This window comes from Acomys minous (assembly GCF_964271855.1).
Source record: "Acomys minous genome assembly, chromosome: 8".
In the NCBI taxonomy this organism is placed as follows: domain Eukaryota; kingdom Metazoa; phylum Chordata; class Mammalia; order Rodentia; family Muridae; genus Acomys; species Acomys minous.
This window is the reverse complement of record NC_140489.1, coordinates 115,463,582-115,481,734: the sequence shown is the minus strand read 5'-3', so window position 1 is coordinate 115,481,734 and position 18,153 is coordinate 115,463,582. Positions and strand designations below refer to the sequence as shown.

General features: G+C 41.2%; 1 protein-coding gene and 1 long non-coding RNA gene across 7 annotated transcripts in view; one reads left to right on the top strand and one right to left on the bottom strand.

Annotated features, from left to right (window-relative positions):
- Positions 1-18,153, bottom strand: part of EML4 (EMAP like 4) — a 113,433-nt gene that overhangs the window by 81,427 nt on the left and 13,853 nt on the right. The window lies entirely within an intron of this gene.
- On the top strand, positions 9,001-12,359 carry LOC311603641. The gene is made up of 2 exons (XR_014781202.1): positions 9,001-11,403; positions 11,950-12,359. It is a non-coding gene; the product is annotated as an uncharacterized lncRNA (long non-coding RNA).

Below are 18,153 nucleotides of genomic sequence, written 5' to 3'. Positions count from 1 at the left end.
AAGAAAGAGATTTCTGTCTGTCTTTTTCTTCCTTTTCTATTTTTTGGATTTTTTCAAAACAGAGTTTCTCTGTGTAGTTCTACCTGTCCTGGACCCACTTCATAGTCCAAGCTAGCCTTGAACTCAAGAGATCCTCCTGCCTGTGCCTCTTTGGTGCTGAGATTAAAGGTGTGTGCCACCACGCCTGGCTTGAAAGCAGTTTCTAAAACTATGAATGCCATTTGCCTTATTTAAAATGACTTGACTTACTTTATCAAAATTACAACATAAATTCCAGTTTTAAGCAAATCAGTAACATCAGAAATGAAAAGTTTAATAATGACTATTATGTATATTTATGTGTGTAAAAATAAGTTATAAATGTAATTTGAAATAAGCAACACACAAATTACATTAAAAATGCTAAAATAGAAATTCAACATCTTACAATATATATATATATGAAAGCATGTGACTCAACAAGTAACCAAAGTGAAAACATTATTTAAAGCAAAATATATACATCTCTTTAAGAACTCAAACCAGGGGCTAGAGAGATGGCTCAGAGGTTACGAGCATTGTCGTTCTTCCAGAGGTCTTAAATTCAATTCCCAGCAACCACATGGTGGCTCACAACCATCTATAGTGAGATCTGGTGCCCTCTTCTGGCATGCAGGTCTACATGTAGGTAGAACACTGCATATGTAATAAATAAATAAATCTTTAAAAGAAAAAGAAGAAACAAACAACAACAACAACAACAAAACAAAAACAACCTTGAGCCAGGCAGTGGTGGCACATGCCTGTAGTCCCAGAACTCGGGAGGTAAAGGCAGGTGGATCTCCATGAGTTCAAGGCTCACCTGGTCTACATAGCAAGTCTAGGACAACCAAGACTACACAGAATAACCCTGTCTCAAAAAAACAAATCAAAATCTCGAAATAGAAAAATGCAACAATTTAAAGTAATTTAAATCATTTTAGTTCTAATTATGATGTTACACAGGAGCTAAGAAATAAAATTATAACAGCAATTCCCTTTCTTTCTTTCTTTCTTTCTCTTCCTCCTTCTTTTTGTTTGTTTTTGTTTTCTGTGACAGGGTTTCTCTGTGTAGCCGTAGCTGTCCTGGACTAATTGTACACCAGGCTAGTCTCAAATGCAGAGATCGGCCTGCCTCTGCCTCTGCTGGGATTATTATAGGCATGTGTCACCACGCCCAGCTACAACAGCAATTTCTTTCTTAAGAAGTTTTTCTAGTCAGTCTAAACAATTACACATCAGATATAATTATGTTCTCCCTTTTTATTCTTTCTTCAAACCTATTACTAACTTTCCTTCAGTAAAATTAATTTATTTTATCTAATTTATAAGTCAGGATGTAAGGTTTCATCATGACATTTCAAATGTATGTCAATATATTTTGTTTCTGACTTCTCCCTCCCAAAATACCCTCACCCACACCTTCTTGGTATTGCCAACAGAGTCCCCTTCTATTTGAGTACAACTAACTGTGCATGTGTTGTGTAACATTTATTATGAAGCACACCGCTCTACACAGTGTAGTCAGCTAAGCTAACACGGCAGTTCCCACATCCTCCAAGTTAGTACCTCAGACCCTAAGAGACCTGCCTACAACACCCTCCATCCATCAGCATCACCCACGACTATTAGCAAAACGTGATGATGCACCAAGAATAGTAGGGTTTCTAGACAGGAGCAGGGAAAAAACTGAAAATAATGATAGCAGCCAGTGATTTTCATTTCTGGCAGTCTTTCATTTCTGGGTTTCTTGGTTCTAGTAGAAGCCAATTATTCTACAAAAATACATTCATATCTGAATGTTTGTTTTCAAATGGTCCTCCTATTTTTCATTGACCTTACAGCTGCTGTAATGACAAGAGAAGGCCTCTGACATAAGAACCTAGTATTTAGCCAGGCGTGGTGGCGCACACCTGTAATTCCCAGCACTCAGGAGGCAGAGGCAGGTGGATCACTGTGAGTTCAAGGCCAGTTTGGTCTACAAAGCCAGTTCAGGACAGCCAGGGCTATTACACAAAGAAACTCTGTCTCAAAAAACGAAAAGAAAAAAGAAAAAGGAAAAGAAAGAAAGAAAAGATAAAAAGAAAGAAAAAGAACCTAGTATTTCAGCATAAAGACTGGTCAAGAAGAGTAACTTTTGCTAACATTCACAAGTAGATAATGAGAAGAATGCAAAATGAAGTTAGTAAGCAGCGTGGACACAATCCAGGGAGTTGAACAGCTCAAACTCCCTTAGGTGGTCATGCCTGCACCATCCTTTCCCTTCAGTTGGGAAACTGCCCATCCATCATCCTTTATAGGAAGCACCGCTCCAAATGAGAAAGAACTATTCTTTCCTGCACGGACCTGGTCTTTCAATACTGTGAATACTAAGAGTGTGGGATGCAGATCTGATAGAAGCAGAACCAAGATCCTGCCCCAGCACTTCTCAAATCCACACGGAAAGGACATTTTAAGGATGTGGTTGTGGGCTGAGCAGTGGTGGCACACACCTTTAATGCCAGCAGGCACGTAGATCTCTGTGAGTTCCAAACCAGTCTGGTCTGCAAAGCAAGTCCAGGACAGCCAGGGCTACACAGAGTAACCCTGTCTTGAAAAAAAAAGGGGGGGGGGGAGGGGAGTGTAGTTGTAGAGCTACAGTAGCCGAGGACTCTGTTTTGTGTTCTTATTCGCTGAGCCTCCAGGAGAAGGCTATTTTGAAGAGTAATTTCCAATAATTGTTGTAAAGCTTAAAAGAAACAAATATAAAGAGACTTTGTAAGTTTATCCATCTTATTCAGCAAATGATCACTTTGGTCTTCAGCTAAAAACAATGCTTGTTCACACATATAAAGAAGAAAGGAAGGTAACAAAATGCAACATAAGACAGGACTGCAACCATTAAACAAGTTTACAAAGCCAGGTCAGCAAACAGTTGCTACACAGCCCAATCAAACCTGCCAATCATTTTTTTTTGTAACTTGTGAGCTTAGAATAGTTTTTGAATTTTGGGGGTTCCCCTCTCCCCAAAGAAGGTTTCTCTATGTAGCCTTGGCTATCCTAGACTCATTGTGTAGACTGGCTCAAATTCAGAGTTCCACCTGCCTCTGCTTCCCAGAGCCAGGAGCCACCACACCCAGTTGTTGATTTTTTTAAAATGTCTTGAATCAGTGGATATTATGCAACATGGGAAATTTTATAAATTTCAAGTTTCAATGTTTATAACATTTTATTGGTAATCAAGCACATTCACTTGTTTATATATTTTCCAGGACTACTTTCATAATAAACAGAATGGAGTATCTGCCTTTACAGAGAGTCTGGCAATCACTACACACGACCACAAGTATGCACACCTTTATACTGAGAACAGCTGGAGCAGAAAGGGAGCGCCCTGAGTAGTCTGATCTATCTTTTCAGTGTATGAGATGCATTTGCTGTACAGCTACTTTACCTAGGTCTTTCTCAAAGTAATAGACAGCATCATGAAGCTGATGAGGCTGAAAACCACAGGTCGCTCATTATCAGCCCTTCCTGCTCCTCTGTTTTCTTTGGGGTGAGTACCATGAAGCCCAAGCTAGCCCTGAACTCACTCTGCTAGGATCACAGGCATGCCATCCACAGCAGGTTCATGCAATGCTGAGGATCAAACCCAAGGTTTTGTTGCAAGCTAGGCAAGAAGTCTACCAACTGAGCTCCATTTCCCCAGTCCTGTCTAACTTTGTCCATGCAGCCATCCATCAAGCACACCGACAGACTCTTCAGAAACTGTTCAAAGCCTACCACCACCATTTTTACCACAACTAGCCACGCCACAGTCACCACCACCTTGTAGCTGTAGAGAGCTCTCACCAGGACTGACTGAGCGGGGACAGCTAAGACTTGGACTGAAGGGACTTCACAGTTCCGAGGAACAGATGCTTGACAGCAGAACAGAATAAATCTAAACTTTAAGTTGTTATTATTTTTCTTATTTTGTTTTGTTGTTGTTGTTTTCTTTTTTTAGGCAGGGTTTCTCTGTAGCCTTGGCTGATGCCAGCCTAGTCTACAGAATGAGTTCCAGGACAGCCAGAGCCACACAGAGAAACCCTGTCTCAAAAACAAATTAAAACCTAACATAACTGAAACCTTTATAATACAGCTCTAGTAAGATAAAATTGGTATTTGTGTAAAGATAAACAGAGGTCAATAGACTAGATGCACATATTTGTGGCCTATTGGCAATAAAAGTGCCAGGCCACCTCCATAGAGAGTGAGGAGGGCCAATCTTTCCAACAAATGTTGCTGGATCAAACATCATATATATATGCGGGCAAATAAATAAACCTTGACCTTTATTTCATATTACTATAAAAATTTACTACAAAGGAATTGCAACTTTAATAATAAGAGCTAAGTGCTAGGCATGGTGGCGCTCACCTTTAACCCCAGCACTCGGGAGGCAAAGGCAGGCGGATCACTGTGAGTTCGAGGCCAGCTGGTCTACAAAGCGAGTCCCAGGACAGCCAAGGCTACACAGAGAAACCCTGTCTTGAAAAACAACAAAACAAAACAAAAAAGAGCTAAAACTATATCCCTTCTAGAGAAAAGAATAATAATAAGGAGCTGGGGGAGATCACTCAGTGGGTGCACTCACTGCTGTGAACGCTAACTGGCCAGCCACCTGCCTACAGGGGAACCCCAGTTCAGTGACAGGCCTTGTCTCCAAAAGTAAAGGGGAAAACACCCAACACTACCTCTCGGGCTCGGGCGCGAGCGCCTAGAGACGTGGCTCAGCCAGGAAGGTTGTGTACTGTTCTTGCAAAGGACCCCAGTTCAATTCCCAGCACCCACAGGTGGCTCACAATTGCCTACAGAGGGAATCAAATGCTTCCAGCCTCCTAGAGCAACCGCACTCAAGAGTACACGCTCACATACAGACACACAAACAAATCCACAGGGACAAAACTGAGACCGCAACTGAGGTGGTTACCGCTTTATTCATAATAGTTCCAAACTGCTAATAACTAAAGCACAGGACAGGAGCATGGGCACACACATACACAAAATACATATCGCTTTACACGGACCTAGGGGTTGGACTCAGGTTGCCAGGCTTGTGAGCTTTCATCGGCTAAGCCATTTTGCCAGCCCTGAGTTTAAATGTTTGAGAGTCAGAATACTCTGCAGCGCTGCTTTTTTTTTCTTTCTTTTTTAAACTAAAACCAAATATGACAAAGAGATGCCCAAAGGTGTTCTGAAACAAAAGTCTGTAAGATATAAGAATTTACTGGTAAGAACATACTTTAAATTGGGCATGGTGGCACACGCCTTTAATCCTAGCACTTCAGAGGCAGAGGCATGCAGATCGCTGTAAGTTCCAGGCCAAGCTGGTCTACAAAGCAAGTCTAAGGCAACCTGGACTACCCAGTTAAACCCTGCCTCAAAAAACAAACAAACAAACAAACAAAAACAACAACAAAGAAAAACCAAACCAAAAAACAACAAAAAACAGAAAAGAAAGCACTTTATTAAAAACAAACATACCGAATTCCCAAAGCATCAGAATAAATCCAATTTTAAATAAATCAAATGAAATGTTACAGAAACACACAACTGCCTTTTGCAGGTTTACAAAAGATGTCATAACAAGAGGGAGACCAGCTTAAAATCCAGGGAAAGGGTGGGGGGGGGGTGGGGGAGCCTTAAATATACTTTCACAAACACTGGTCCTGAGCACCCAAGGGCAACCTGGGCTAAGAAGTCTCAAATACAATTTTAAAATATCTCTCTTCTCTGGTATTTTTCAAGTTTGTGCAGATTTAAGGCATTATAAATGTTTCCTACAGGAGGAAAAAAGTACACCACAGCCAGTACATCTTTAGCATTACTTTGGTGATTAAACTATTTGAACTATAAGCACATAAAAAGAAAGAAAACAAAAAAGCAAACAAAAAAAGAAAAGAGAAAAATCAAAGCAACATGATTCCACCAGCAGGGCTGTGGTGGCGCACGCCTTTAATCCCAGCACTGGGGAGGCAGAGGCAGGTGGCTCTCTGAGTTCAAGGCCAGCCTGGTCTACAGAGTGAGTTCCAGGGCAACCAGGGCTACACAGAGAAACCTTGTCCACAAACAAACAAACAAAAACAAAACCCACAACAACAAACAAACAAAACAAAAAATATGATTCCACCAAAAGTTACAAACTCTGGAAACTGACCTGAAAAACACTAAAGTAAATGTAATTTTTGACAAAGAATTCAAAAGAATGATGAATTAAAAGAGGATATAAATAAGCAGCCAAGTGAACTACAGATGGAAGAGTATGAAGACTATAAATGAGAAACTAAACAAAGAAACAGAGGTTCTGAAAGTAAGTCACATAAATGGAAAACACTACTAGTGTGGGCGACAAAACAGATGAGAGAATGTGGTCTGTACAAACAGGAGCCCTGCAGGGCCTACAACTGCACAGGCATCACCCTACCCCTCTGCGGAAGTCCTCTTTATGTCCCGTCTCCTAAACTTGAAACCCCAGGATGCCAACAGAACAGTAAGCAAACCAGCATCTTATGCCTCTTCCTACAAGGTCTCTTTCCCCATTGTCCCAACATTGCTGGAGCAACCCAAGTGCCCGAAATCTCTCCAGCTCCCTCCCCAAGGAGACTTCCCGTCTCACTCTTCCTTTCTGCCAACTGCGTGGGTCTTCACCCAAGCCTCAGAATCCACCTTATACAGAAGATGGTTAACATAAAGTAAGTGATTGAGGGTAGAGAAGACTGAAAACTGGGGCTAGAGACAACTATAAAATGATAGAGACAGTGCAGGTGTTGGAGCTCTGCAGAAGAGAGCAAACCCTCAAAATGCAACTTACTATTAATAGTCCTGCGTGTTAATGCAAGTCATGTGATTCCCCTTAAAAGGGAGTAAAAATGCCAGTCTCCCGGGATCACTATAACATAAAGTCTCCAGAGAATTTAAAAACACCTCAGTGGAGCTGAGCATGACAGGCCAGGCTTGAGAGCCCACTCAACCTGAGTTAAAGACAGAGACCAGTCTCAAAGCAGAGCAAATGACGAGAGACATGACAGTGGAAAGACCACCAATATACTCACAAAAAGAAGAGGCTTAGTGGTAAAGCATTACCAGAAGAGGGTGTTGGATCCCCTGGGACTTGGGTGCAGGGAATCCAAACCAGGTCCTCTTGGAAAGCAGCGCTCTTAACCAGTGAGCCATCACTCCAGCAGAAAAGTGAAGGGCTTAAATAGCAAACATGAAGCTCTAGGTTTAATCCCAGTTACTGGAGGGGGCATATAATAATTGTAGGTGTGTGTGTGTGTGTGTGTGTGTGTGTGTGTGTGTGTGTACACACGCGTGCATGCACACACTCACCATGTGTTTAAATACTCAATTTTATAACTCAACCACTACTGGACATAAAGTATAAGACATCAACCGTGATTTTAACAAACCATAACTGTATCCATAGATGCCGTTGAGGGAGATCAACCAAGAAGCATTAAACTACCCTATGTCACATGGATTTAACAGACATTTACAGAGTATTCCATCAAACTGCCTCAGAATATATATTCTCTTTATCAAATTGTGGTGGTCTGAATGAGAATGCCCCCTTCGACTCCAATGTTTGTGTAGATTCAAGAGGTGTGGCCTCGCTAGAGAAGCAGGATGCTGGGACAGGCTCTGAGGTTTATAAGCACACACCAGTGCAGCTCACGCTCTCTGCTTTGTGCTTGAGTTTGACGAGGTGGGACTCTGAGCTGTGCTGGCACCTGTCTGCCTGTTGGCACACTTCCCTGTGGCACTGATGGCTTCTTGCCCATCCAGAACCTTGCTTGAGCCCAAGGCAACCCTTTCTTCTCGAAGTGTCTGTGGCCATGGTGTTTCACCACAGCAACAGAGAAGAAACTAACACACAAGTCATAGAGCTTTACTCAAAATAGATTGTTTTAGGGCATGAAACAAGTCCAACGGGGACAAGGCGTTTGCAATACTCCATCTTATCATATAATAAAATTAAACTGGAAATGAACAGCAAAAACAACCATTAAATGGGAGATTGAACAACACACTTTTAAATGAGCAGTAAGTCACTGAAGAAAATGGGGGTGGTTTAAATCATGGATTCATATGTATAGGAACAAAAAGAACAAACAAAACAAAATGGATAGGACAATTTAAATGGATCTGTGGGATGCCACAAAAGCAATCTAAAATGGAAGTCTGCAGCTCTGAGTACCCAAGACAGATGAGGGAGATGATATCTAACAATATATCTCAAGGTCTTAAACAGCAAAAATAAACTAAACTCAAAATCAGCAGAAGAAAATAAAGATCAAAGTAGAAAGGAATCAGAGACCAAAAAGTAACAGCCTAAGAAACAGTCTTTGAGAAGATAAGCAAGAGTTGCAAACCCTTAGCCAAAGTAAGGAAGTGGAAGAGGGAGGGCACAAGCAAGATCGGAGAAGAGAATGGACTCACACAACAGACAGAACTGGAATCCAGATAGCACAAGAGAATAGTTTTTAAATTATATTACAATAAACAGGAAAATTTAGAAGACCAGCAGCAGCCAGGGAGACTGAAGCAGTGATTAAACGTCCCTCAACAAAGAGAAGCTCGGGCTTGAGAGAAGCGCTGCTGAATTCCTCTGTTAAAGAGAAAGGGGTACAAAGAGGAAAGGAGAATTATCCCCACTAGCAGACCAAATATCTAAAAAAAAAAAAACCTAAAGGCTCCAACAAAATAAAGTCAGCAATGTAGCAGGACAAAAAACAACATTAAAAACCCAATAACTTGTCTATATACTAACCAGGAGCTCATCAAGAAGGAAGTCATAAGAAAAATCCCATTCACATTAAGTGTGTGTGTGTGTGTGTGTGTGTGTGTGTGTGTGTGTGTGTACACATATACACTCTAGGAATAAACCTAACCAAGGTGAAAGACCACTAAAATGAGAAGTAATAAGCACCAGGGAAAGAATGAGAAGACTAGAAGATGGGATGACATCCAATGATAACACTGAAAATGTTAAAATGGCCACAGTACCAAAACTGGTATGGGTTCAATGCAATACCATCAAAATGCCAAGGACATTCTTCACAGAAAGTAGGCAAGAAAAAGAAATTTATTTGGAAACACAAAAGACCCGAAGAGCTAACACAGAGTACCCAGTCATGCAGAGCACTGTGGGTTTTCTCTCACATGTGGCATCTTAAACGCAAAATGAAACAAACCCTTTCTGAAAGAAGAAAGGGACTAATGAAGAGCGGAGGGCAGGCTGGAGAAGTGAAGAAGCCAAAGAATACAGTAAGTGGATCTAAATAAACATAACATATGTGCCCATGGAAACATACAAAAAAAAGCATTATTCTGTAAAACTCAGGAGTTAATAAACAATTACCCAAAATAAAAACAAGCCCTCAATAAATGTAGCCCTTGCTAATATCTCTGTAGCTTTTTGTCTATTAAAATTCTAAGTTATTAGTGCTTCCTTAGCAGTTCCAAAAATCTTATACTAGTTCAGTACAAGAATTAGCATCCACTTTATCTTTTTTGTTTTAATTATTTGAGACGTCATCTCTCTATATAGCCCTGGCTGGCCTCAAACTTAACATGTAGACCAGACTAGCCTTGAACTTATGAAGATTCATCTGACTCTGCCTCCCAAAGGCTGAGATAAAGGTGTGTGCCATCATGCCCAACTCATAAATTTATTTTACAGAGATGGATTAGAAAACTTCTATGAAGAGAATCAAGATTTCAAATCATTCCAATTCTGTCCCAAATATTTCACTCTACTAATGTCACATGAAAGCAACTATTAACAGCCCCTAAATAGATGAGTATGCCTCTTTCAATAATAATCTATGTAAAATATAATAATCTATGTGAAATCTGAATTTCACATAATTTTTATGTCATAAAATACTACTCTTGATTTCTACTTTCAGCCACTTAAAAATGTAGAAACCACTCTTGAACACAGAACAAAAGAGCTGAGAATGTAGTTCACTGGTACAGTGCTTGTCTAGCACATACCTTGTCTTGGGTTCCATCCAGCACAACAACAACAACAACAACACCACACACACACACACACACACACACGCCTGCAGTTTGCTGACTCCTAACATGAATTGCTTTTCCCTCGTTACAACTTAGTGAGGTGTGAGTATCTATGCATCCAACAGCTGCTTTACAACTACAACACAGGTTTATCTTTTCACACAGGGAAGAAAATAAGAGTTGATAAAAATGAAAAGCTTAAGGAAAGCCTTCAACTCTCTTATTCCAGTTTTCCACGTTGGTTGAAATAGGCAGTAAATGTGAGCAGTTACTATTCAAGGTGCAGTACGTTGGGTGCAATAAAAATTCAATCAAAGGAGCCGGGCGTGGTGGCGCATGCCTTTAATCCCAGCACTCGGGAGGCAGAGGCAGGCAGATCGCTGTGAGTTCGAGGCCAACCTGGTCTACAAAGCGAGTCCAGGACAGCCAAGGCTACACAGAGAAACCCTGTCTCAAAAAAAAAAAAAAATTCAATCAAGGAAGGCACAATGGCACATGCCTCAGGTGCCAGCATGTGCAGGATAAAGCAGGATTCACCAGGAGGCTAGCGTAGGCTACAAATAGAGATGGCTTAGTGGGTAAGGGTGCTTGCTGCCAAGCCTGCTGACCTGAGCTCAATCCCAGACCCAACAAGACGGAAAGAGAATCAACTCCCACAAGTTGTCCTCAATCTTTCCACCTCCGTATCATGGTGCCTGCATGGACACAGACACACAAGCACAAATAAAATAAATGTAATGAAAATGAATGGGGGGGGGATAAAGATTTGGCTCAGTGATTAAGAGTGTTTATGCTCTTGCAGAGGACTTAGAATCATTCTCTAGTACCCATGCTAGGCAGCTCATAACCATGTGTAGCTCCAGTTGGGGGGGGGGGGGTTGTCTTCCCTCCTTCTGGCCTCCCCAGGCACCTGAATGCACCTGCACATGCTCCCACACAGACACACATACATACAAATAAATAAAACAAATAAATAAACTGTATTAAAATAGACAATTCTACCAAACATAATATACATTCCTATCTTTAAGAAACACAGTAGGATCAAGCTATGTGAACAGAAGTAACTAAATGACAGTAAGATGACACATGCTGAACAAATAAAGGTACAGACTGATTTCTGTAAAACCAACTGTACATATACTCAGAACAGATGAAAAGCCCCTAGAGGTTGAAGCGATGAAAGGAAGGGGCGATGCTTAACCAGTTCCTGATAATAAGAGAAATGGAAACTATTAAATGACTCACGAGTAAGAAACAAGATGGCAAGAAAAGAAAAGGGGGATCAAGAGAAGCGGTAAGAGTGGGCACTGCACTAAGGGCCACCTATGAGCACAGGTGTAGAGTGGGCACTGCACTAAGGGCCACCTATGAGCACAGGTGTAGAGTGGGCACTGCACTAAGGGCCACCTATGAACACAGGTGTAGAGTGGGCACTGCACTAAGGGCCACCTATGAGCACAGGTGTAGAGTGGGCACTGCACTAAGGGCCACCTATGAGCACAGGTGTAGAGTGGGCACTGCACTAAGGGCCACCTATGAACACAGGTGTAGAGTGGGCACTGCACTAAGGGCCACCTATGAGCACAGGTGTAGAGTGGGCACTGCACTAAGGGCCACCTATGAGCACAGGTGTAGAGTGGGCACTGCACTAAGGGCCACCTATGAGCACAGGTGTAGAGTGGGCACTGCACTAAGGGCCACCTATGAGCACAGGTGTAGAGTGGGCACTGCACTAAGGGCCACCTATGAACACAGGTGTAGAGTGGGCACTGCACTAAGGGCCACCTATGAGCACAGGTGTAGACTGGGCACTGCACTAAGGGCCACCTATGAGCACAGGTGTAGACTGGGCACTGCACTAAGGGCCACCTATGAGCACAGGTGTAGAAGGAACGAGGCGGCAGGAAAGAAAGCAGCAGCAGTCGGGAGCGAGGCTGGCTGGTAAGCACAGCCTGTGCTCAGGGCAATCTGAAGACCTAGCTAAGAGTTCATGTCCTGACAGCACGGAGTACAAGCTCTTAAACTGAGCTTGACATGGTAAGAAAGAGAAAAACTAATGGCCCAATGTGGGTTTAAAACAGAACAGGGCCGGCCTGGAGAAATAGCTCAATGGTTAAGAACACTGGCTGCTCTTCTAAAGGTCCTGAGTTCAATTCCCAGCAACCACATGGTGGCTCACAGCCATCTATAATGAAATCTGATGCCCTCTTCTAGTGTGCAGGTGTACACGCAGGCAGAACACTGTATACATAATAAGTAAATAAATCTTAAAAACAAAACAAAACAAAAAACAGAACAGGGTCAAATTTAGAGAGTAGTCATTACCACACTGCCTGAAAGCCGGATCAATAGTTTTCAGTCTACTGAAACAACTCCTTTCAGTTGCTAAAACATAATTATACTGCTGAACGTTTCATCCAAAACAAACACCAAAAACAAATATAGCAGCATTATATGGATGCACTATTAAATAACACTTAACAGACAAAACTGCTTTAAATACCAAAGTAGGTGTTAAAATCCGGAAAGAGCCAGAAGGTGGAAATGGTGACCTCATCCTGGTCACACAGCCCACTGTTTGCCTCTAATCACCACCACCCACAAACAGCTGTTTCAAGATCTCAACAGCATCACAGGAATTCTTTTTTTTTTTTCATCACAAGAATTCTTAGCAAGTGGATAGGGGTCCTGAATCCAGATTGATCAACAATCTACAGCAATTAACTTGAAAACAAGAATTCATAATCAAAACAAAATACATGTTCAAATACATAAAGGTGGTTTAGCAAACTAGGAGTCTTTTAGCAACGCATACAACACACACACACACACACACACACACACACACACACACACACACACACACACACACACACACACACACACACCCTCCTAACATCAGGTGCTAGCAGAGCTCTAGCAGGGGTCTCAGTGTTGTCATCCACCTTGCCTGGAGCTGGTTTTGAGCACCCGTGCTTCAACAGTCCCCAACAGGTAGGATTACAGAAATGCCACTGAGCCCAAAATCTGCCTGCTTTGCACGTGCCAAGTGACTTTTCTGTAAGTTCATCTGCCACAACCAGATTCTAACATGTATTCTAAGAAACCATTTCTAGCTGCATTATAACTGATAATGTGGACATCAACATATATATGCACTGTCTTCCTAATATGATTTTAATGAAAATGGTTTGCTATCTAATCCCCTCTGATATAAGCTTCATGAAAACAAGGGTTTTTGTTTTGTTCACTGATACAGTCCTAGTAAGAAAATGCCTGGAATGAAGCGTTTGCTTGATAGTTATTATTAGATGAGGTAATTGTTGAATTATTAGATTTCTCACTCTCAGGCTATAGCTAATATTAATTACCAAAAAACTATCAACAGATCACAAGTTGGACATCCCTTACCCAAAATGCTTGGTACCAGAAGGATTTTTTTTTTTTGTAAACAAATCTTACACACTCATGGACTCTCAGTTATCCTTTCTTTCTTTCTTTCTTTCTTTCTTTCTTTCTTTCTTTCTTTTTTTTTTTTTGAGACAGGGTTTCTCTGTGTAACAGCTCTGGCGGGCCTGGGACTCGCTCTGTAGTCCAAGCTGGCCTCGAACTCACAGAGATCCACCTGCCTCTGCCTCCCAAGTGCTGGGAATAAAGGCATGCGCCACCACTGCCCAGCCAAGGATTTTGTTTTTTTGTTTTGTTGTTTTGTCTTCAGACTTTGGAATATTTCATAGACTGGACTGAGCATCCAAAATCTCAGAACCCAAAGTGTGCCTATATCTGCAAAGTGTGTGCACTGTTCTGTTTTGGAATGTTTAAGATTTCTGTACTGCACATACTTCGTTTCTTTTTTGTTTGTTTTGTTTTTTGAGACAAGGTTTCTCTGTGTCGCCCTGGCTGTCCTGGACTTGCTTTGTAGACCAGGCTAGTCTCAAGCTCACAGAGATCTGTCTGCCTCTGCCTCCTGAGTGCTAGGATTACAGGCGTGGGCTACCTCACCTGGATAGGTATTTCATTTCTACAATGACCATCATGTGGGTTCAGTTTTAAGTGGCTGGAGAGATGGCTCAACTGTTAAAGGCAGGGACCACAACCAAAAATAAGGTTTTAAGCTTCAGTGTATGTTTTAGATTGAAATTAAGATGTTTTGGATCGTTTAGAAAGTTACTGCAATTATCAATAAAGTTCACGAGCTCAAATCTCTCTGGATTCCCTGTGAGTCCTGGACTGCCCTCCTGCCTTGACCTCCTCTGTGCTGAGATAAGAGGCATTCAAACACCATATTCAGCAACGATAACTGCTTAAAGCAAACATACCACACCGATCACAGGAGCATACTCGAAAACAAAGGAAACACAAGTATCATAGAAAATCATCACTGCTAAGGTAACATAGAGGCAGAAGCCAGAGTTCAGTTACAGCTTAAAATGCCACCAGACGGGCACAGCTGACGACAGCCCCATTAGATTGGAAACGGCAACTAAAAGTGACCTGTTCTGTCCTTTTCTCATGAAAACTAAACATTCCTCTGCACTCTATCTCAGAAGATACTATGCCATGGCCTCTGTTTTCCCGCTGAAACAAAGATCTGAATTTGAGGAAATGCCCCACGGCAGAGGCCTAAGGTTCCCAATATACTTCACCAAAACGGTTCCTACCATTCTCTTTTAAAAGCCTACATTATAAACCCATAAGGGCTTTGTTTATAGCTGGTGGAGTGCTGAGCACATACCAAGCATTCAGTAAATATTTCCTGACTAAATATTGCCTGAATCCTCCACAGAATTATACGCCTTATGAGAGCAGGGATTTCAAGCGGCTCACTTACAGATTCCCACTACACTCAGTGAGGATGGGATCTACACAGCGAAGAAAGCCTCTTTACTACAGAGCATATGTAGGATTTGGACTCATGGTACTATGCTGCCTGCTAAAGACTCAAACTCCATAATCTTACCTTTACTGCATTAATTAACCAAGGAAAGTCATTTCAAAGAAACCAAGTTTCAGTGTAATCATTAAATCCCATTCAGTCATGATTAATATTTTAAAGTAAATACTACCTTTCTGTAATCTATTCTAAACTTTGTTCCCTGGTATCTGATCTCAGTCCACATTGTTAAGATTCTGAAGTGGGAAATTATTCATTGTCTGCACACAAACATGCCTATACCAATCATAACTGAGGATTGAAAAAATAAGATGAATGCCAACAAGTATGAACAGCACTCAAAGCTATGCCCCAACTAATCTGAAAACAGGATATCCTTCAAAGTGTGTGTGTGTGTGTGTGTGTGTGTGTGTGTGTGTGTGTTTAAAGCAAACCTCCCACTCACTCAGCAATAGAAGTCAGTTGCAATACTTTCCTGGAACAAATGACTCAATGAAAAATGCAGACAAACTCTGTCATTTGCTCTCAAGTATCACTTAGAAAACCAGTATAGTATAGCCACTTCAAAGTCAACATGCAAAAATAAATATTAGAGAAAAATACTTGAAAATAATACTGAATACTTCTCCTTTAAAACAGGAAGTCACCATAACTTTAGGAAGTCAGAAACAGCACATTTCTCCCAGCTGTTCTCAACCTTTGGATCGCAACCCCTTTGGAGGTCGGCCGCATATCAGATATCCTGTATATCATTTACATTATGATTCATAAAGGTAGGAAAATTACAGTTGTGAAACAGCCACAAAAGTCCCTAATGCTTCAACTCTTTAATACAGTTCCTCGTGTTGTGGTGAACTCCAACCATAAAATTTCATTGCTACTTCACAACTGTATCTGATTCTGATATCCAGGATTTCAGATATGCAACCTCTGTGAAAGAGTCTTTCAACCCCCTAAAGGGATCATGAGCCACAGGCTGAGAACCACTGCTCTAGAGAAATGTATTCTTTCAGAATATATAACACAGAATAATCTGACCTTTGATATACCAATAGCTCACTCATAAAGATTCAACTGATAATCTTCAAAGGAAATTCAAAGCCAGTGTAACAACTCAGCAAGCAAAAATACGTAGGTTGCAAGCCTGCTGGTCTCGGTTCAGTCCCTGGAACTCCAAGTGAAATAAGAGAACCAACTCCTGAAGCGTCCTCTAACCTCCAGTCTGATCTCCACATGCAACACGGCATGTGTGTATTCCCTCCCCCACACACAAATAGTAACACACACACAATAATAAGTGTAAAGAAAAAGAATACAGTATAAATGGTCTGTAAATTTTTACTATGAACATATAAGTACACATATCAACACATCTATGCATTTTACTAAAGATATTACAAACATAAGGGTGTTTATTTTGTTAGACCTACAATTTAAAATCATACACCATCAATTTTGAGGTTTCCTTTTTTTAAAGTTCAAAACAATCCTTGAGATACATCCAACAGATTTTGCTACCTGCTTCCCAGTCTACTACAAATTTAAAATTGGAAATTAAAAAGCAAAAAGGAGCTGATGAGACAGTGCAGCTGACCATCCAAGTTCCATCCCAGGTACCCACAAGGCGGATAAGAGCAAACGAGGGCAAACTCCTGCAAGTTGTACTTAGATGTACATAAATACATATGCTCGCTGAATAAACAAATAAATATATTTACAAATTTTAAAGCTAAAGAAAAAAGAAAAAACTAATCAGAAACACTGATCCAATAGCAAAACACATCTCTAGAGTCCAGTATACCATATATGTATATTTTTTAAATACCCTAACTTACGGGGAAAATGGTTGATTTCAGGAGTAGAACGTATAAAAGATATGCTGAGAACTGTATGGGGTACTTTTCTGTTGCTGTGATAAAATACCATGAGCAAAGCACCTTACAGAAGAAAGGGCACAGTGCCAGTGGGCACCTGAGCTGTGCAGCAGGGTGGGAAGCACGCCAGAGACAGGAAGCAGAGAGCCTGACATATCATGAGGCTTTTAACCCCAGTGACATACCTCCTCCAACATCAGTACCTCCTAAATCTTCCCGAACAGTGCTACCAACTGGGGGCCAAATGTTCAACTATTTGACCCTCTCAGGAGCACTCACATTCAAACCACTGCAGGGACATTTTGTCACATCTGAAAGCAAGGGAGACTGCTACGGTCAGAATTCAGAAGGCAGTTTGAAGATGTTCCCAGTTGGTTACTTTTTTGTTTTTTTAAAATAGAAAGGAAAAGAAATGTGGTAGAGTAAAATACAGCAAGTACATTAAAATCCGTGAGTTTCATTTTAAAGGATATACAGAAAACAAAGAAACATGTTACATAACACCAAAAGATATGTATGTATGTATGTATGTATGTATGTATGTACGTACGTACGTACAATAAATAGACCTAGCAATGAAATGTAATATATGGCGTTTAACTATAAACCATTGTAAAATGGCACTCAAGAAGCACAGGCAGCAGTGGCGGAGCAGGCCTATAACCTAAGCATCTGGCACCTGAGGAGTTCCTTGAGTCGGAGTGTAACTTGGACTACATAGCTTGTTCCAGACCAGCCAGGAGAGGAACTCATCTCAAAGACACAAAATAAACCGAAAATACCAACAGTCAGGCAATCACAGACCTGTATATATCCAATGTCAAGAAACTACCATCCAACGTACGTATTTTTAAAGACATTTAAACTCAAATAAGATTTTCAAATAAAAAGAGCAGAACAGAACACCCGCACTACGTGACAAGCAACAAGACCATGCATAATAATTTAATCATCTTAATACATTTATAGTATGAAGTACACAAGCTGCACAAAAGCTCCAGAAGGAACCACTGTATTACCACAATAACCATGTCTAACACTGATGACAGCCACCTCGCCACCTCAGTCATCAAGTTAAATTATGTTTGAGACATACAACCTAAGATGACAAAATGTCTACACAATGGAATACAGTACACTGAAGGTTCAATGTATACTTGCTTTAAAAAGATAAAGCCAGGCAATGGTGGTGCACGCCTTTAATCCCAGCACTCGGGAGGCAGAGGCAGGTGGATTGATATGAGTTCGAGGCCAGCCTGGTCTACAAAGTGAGTCCAGGACAACCAAGGCTACACAGAGAAACCCTGTCTCAAATCA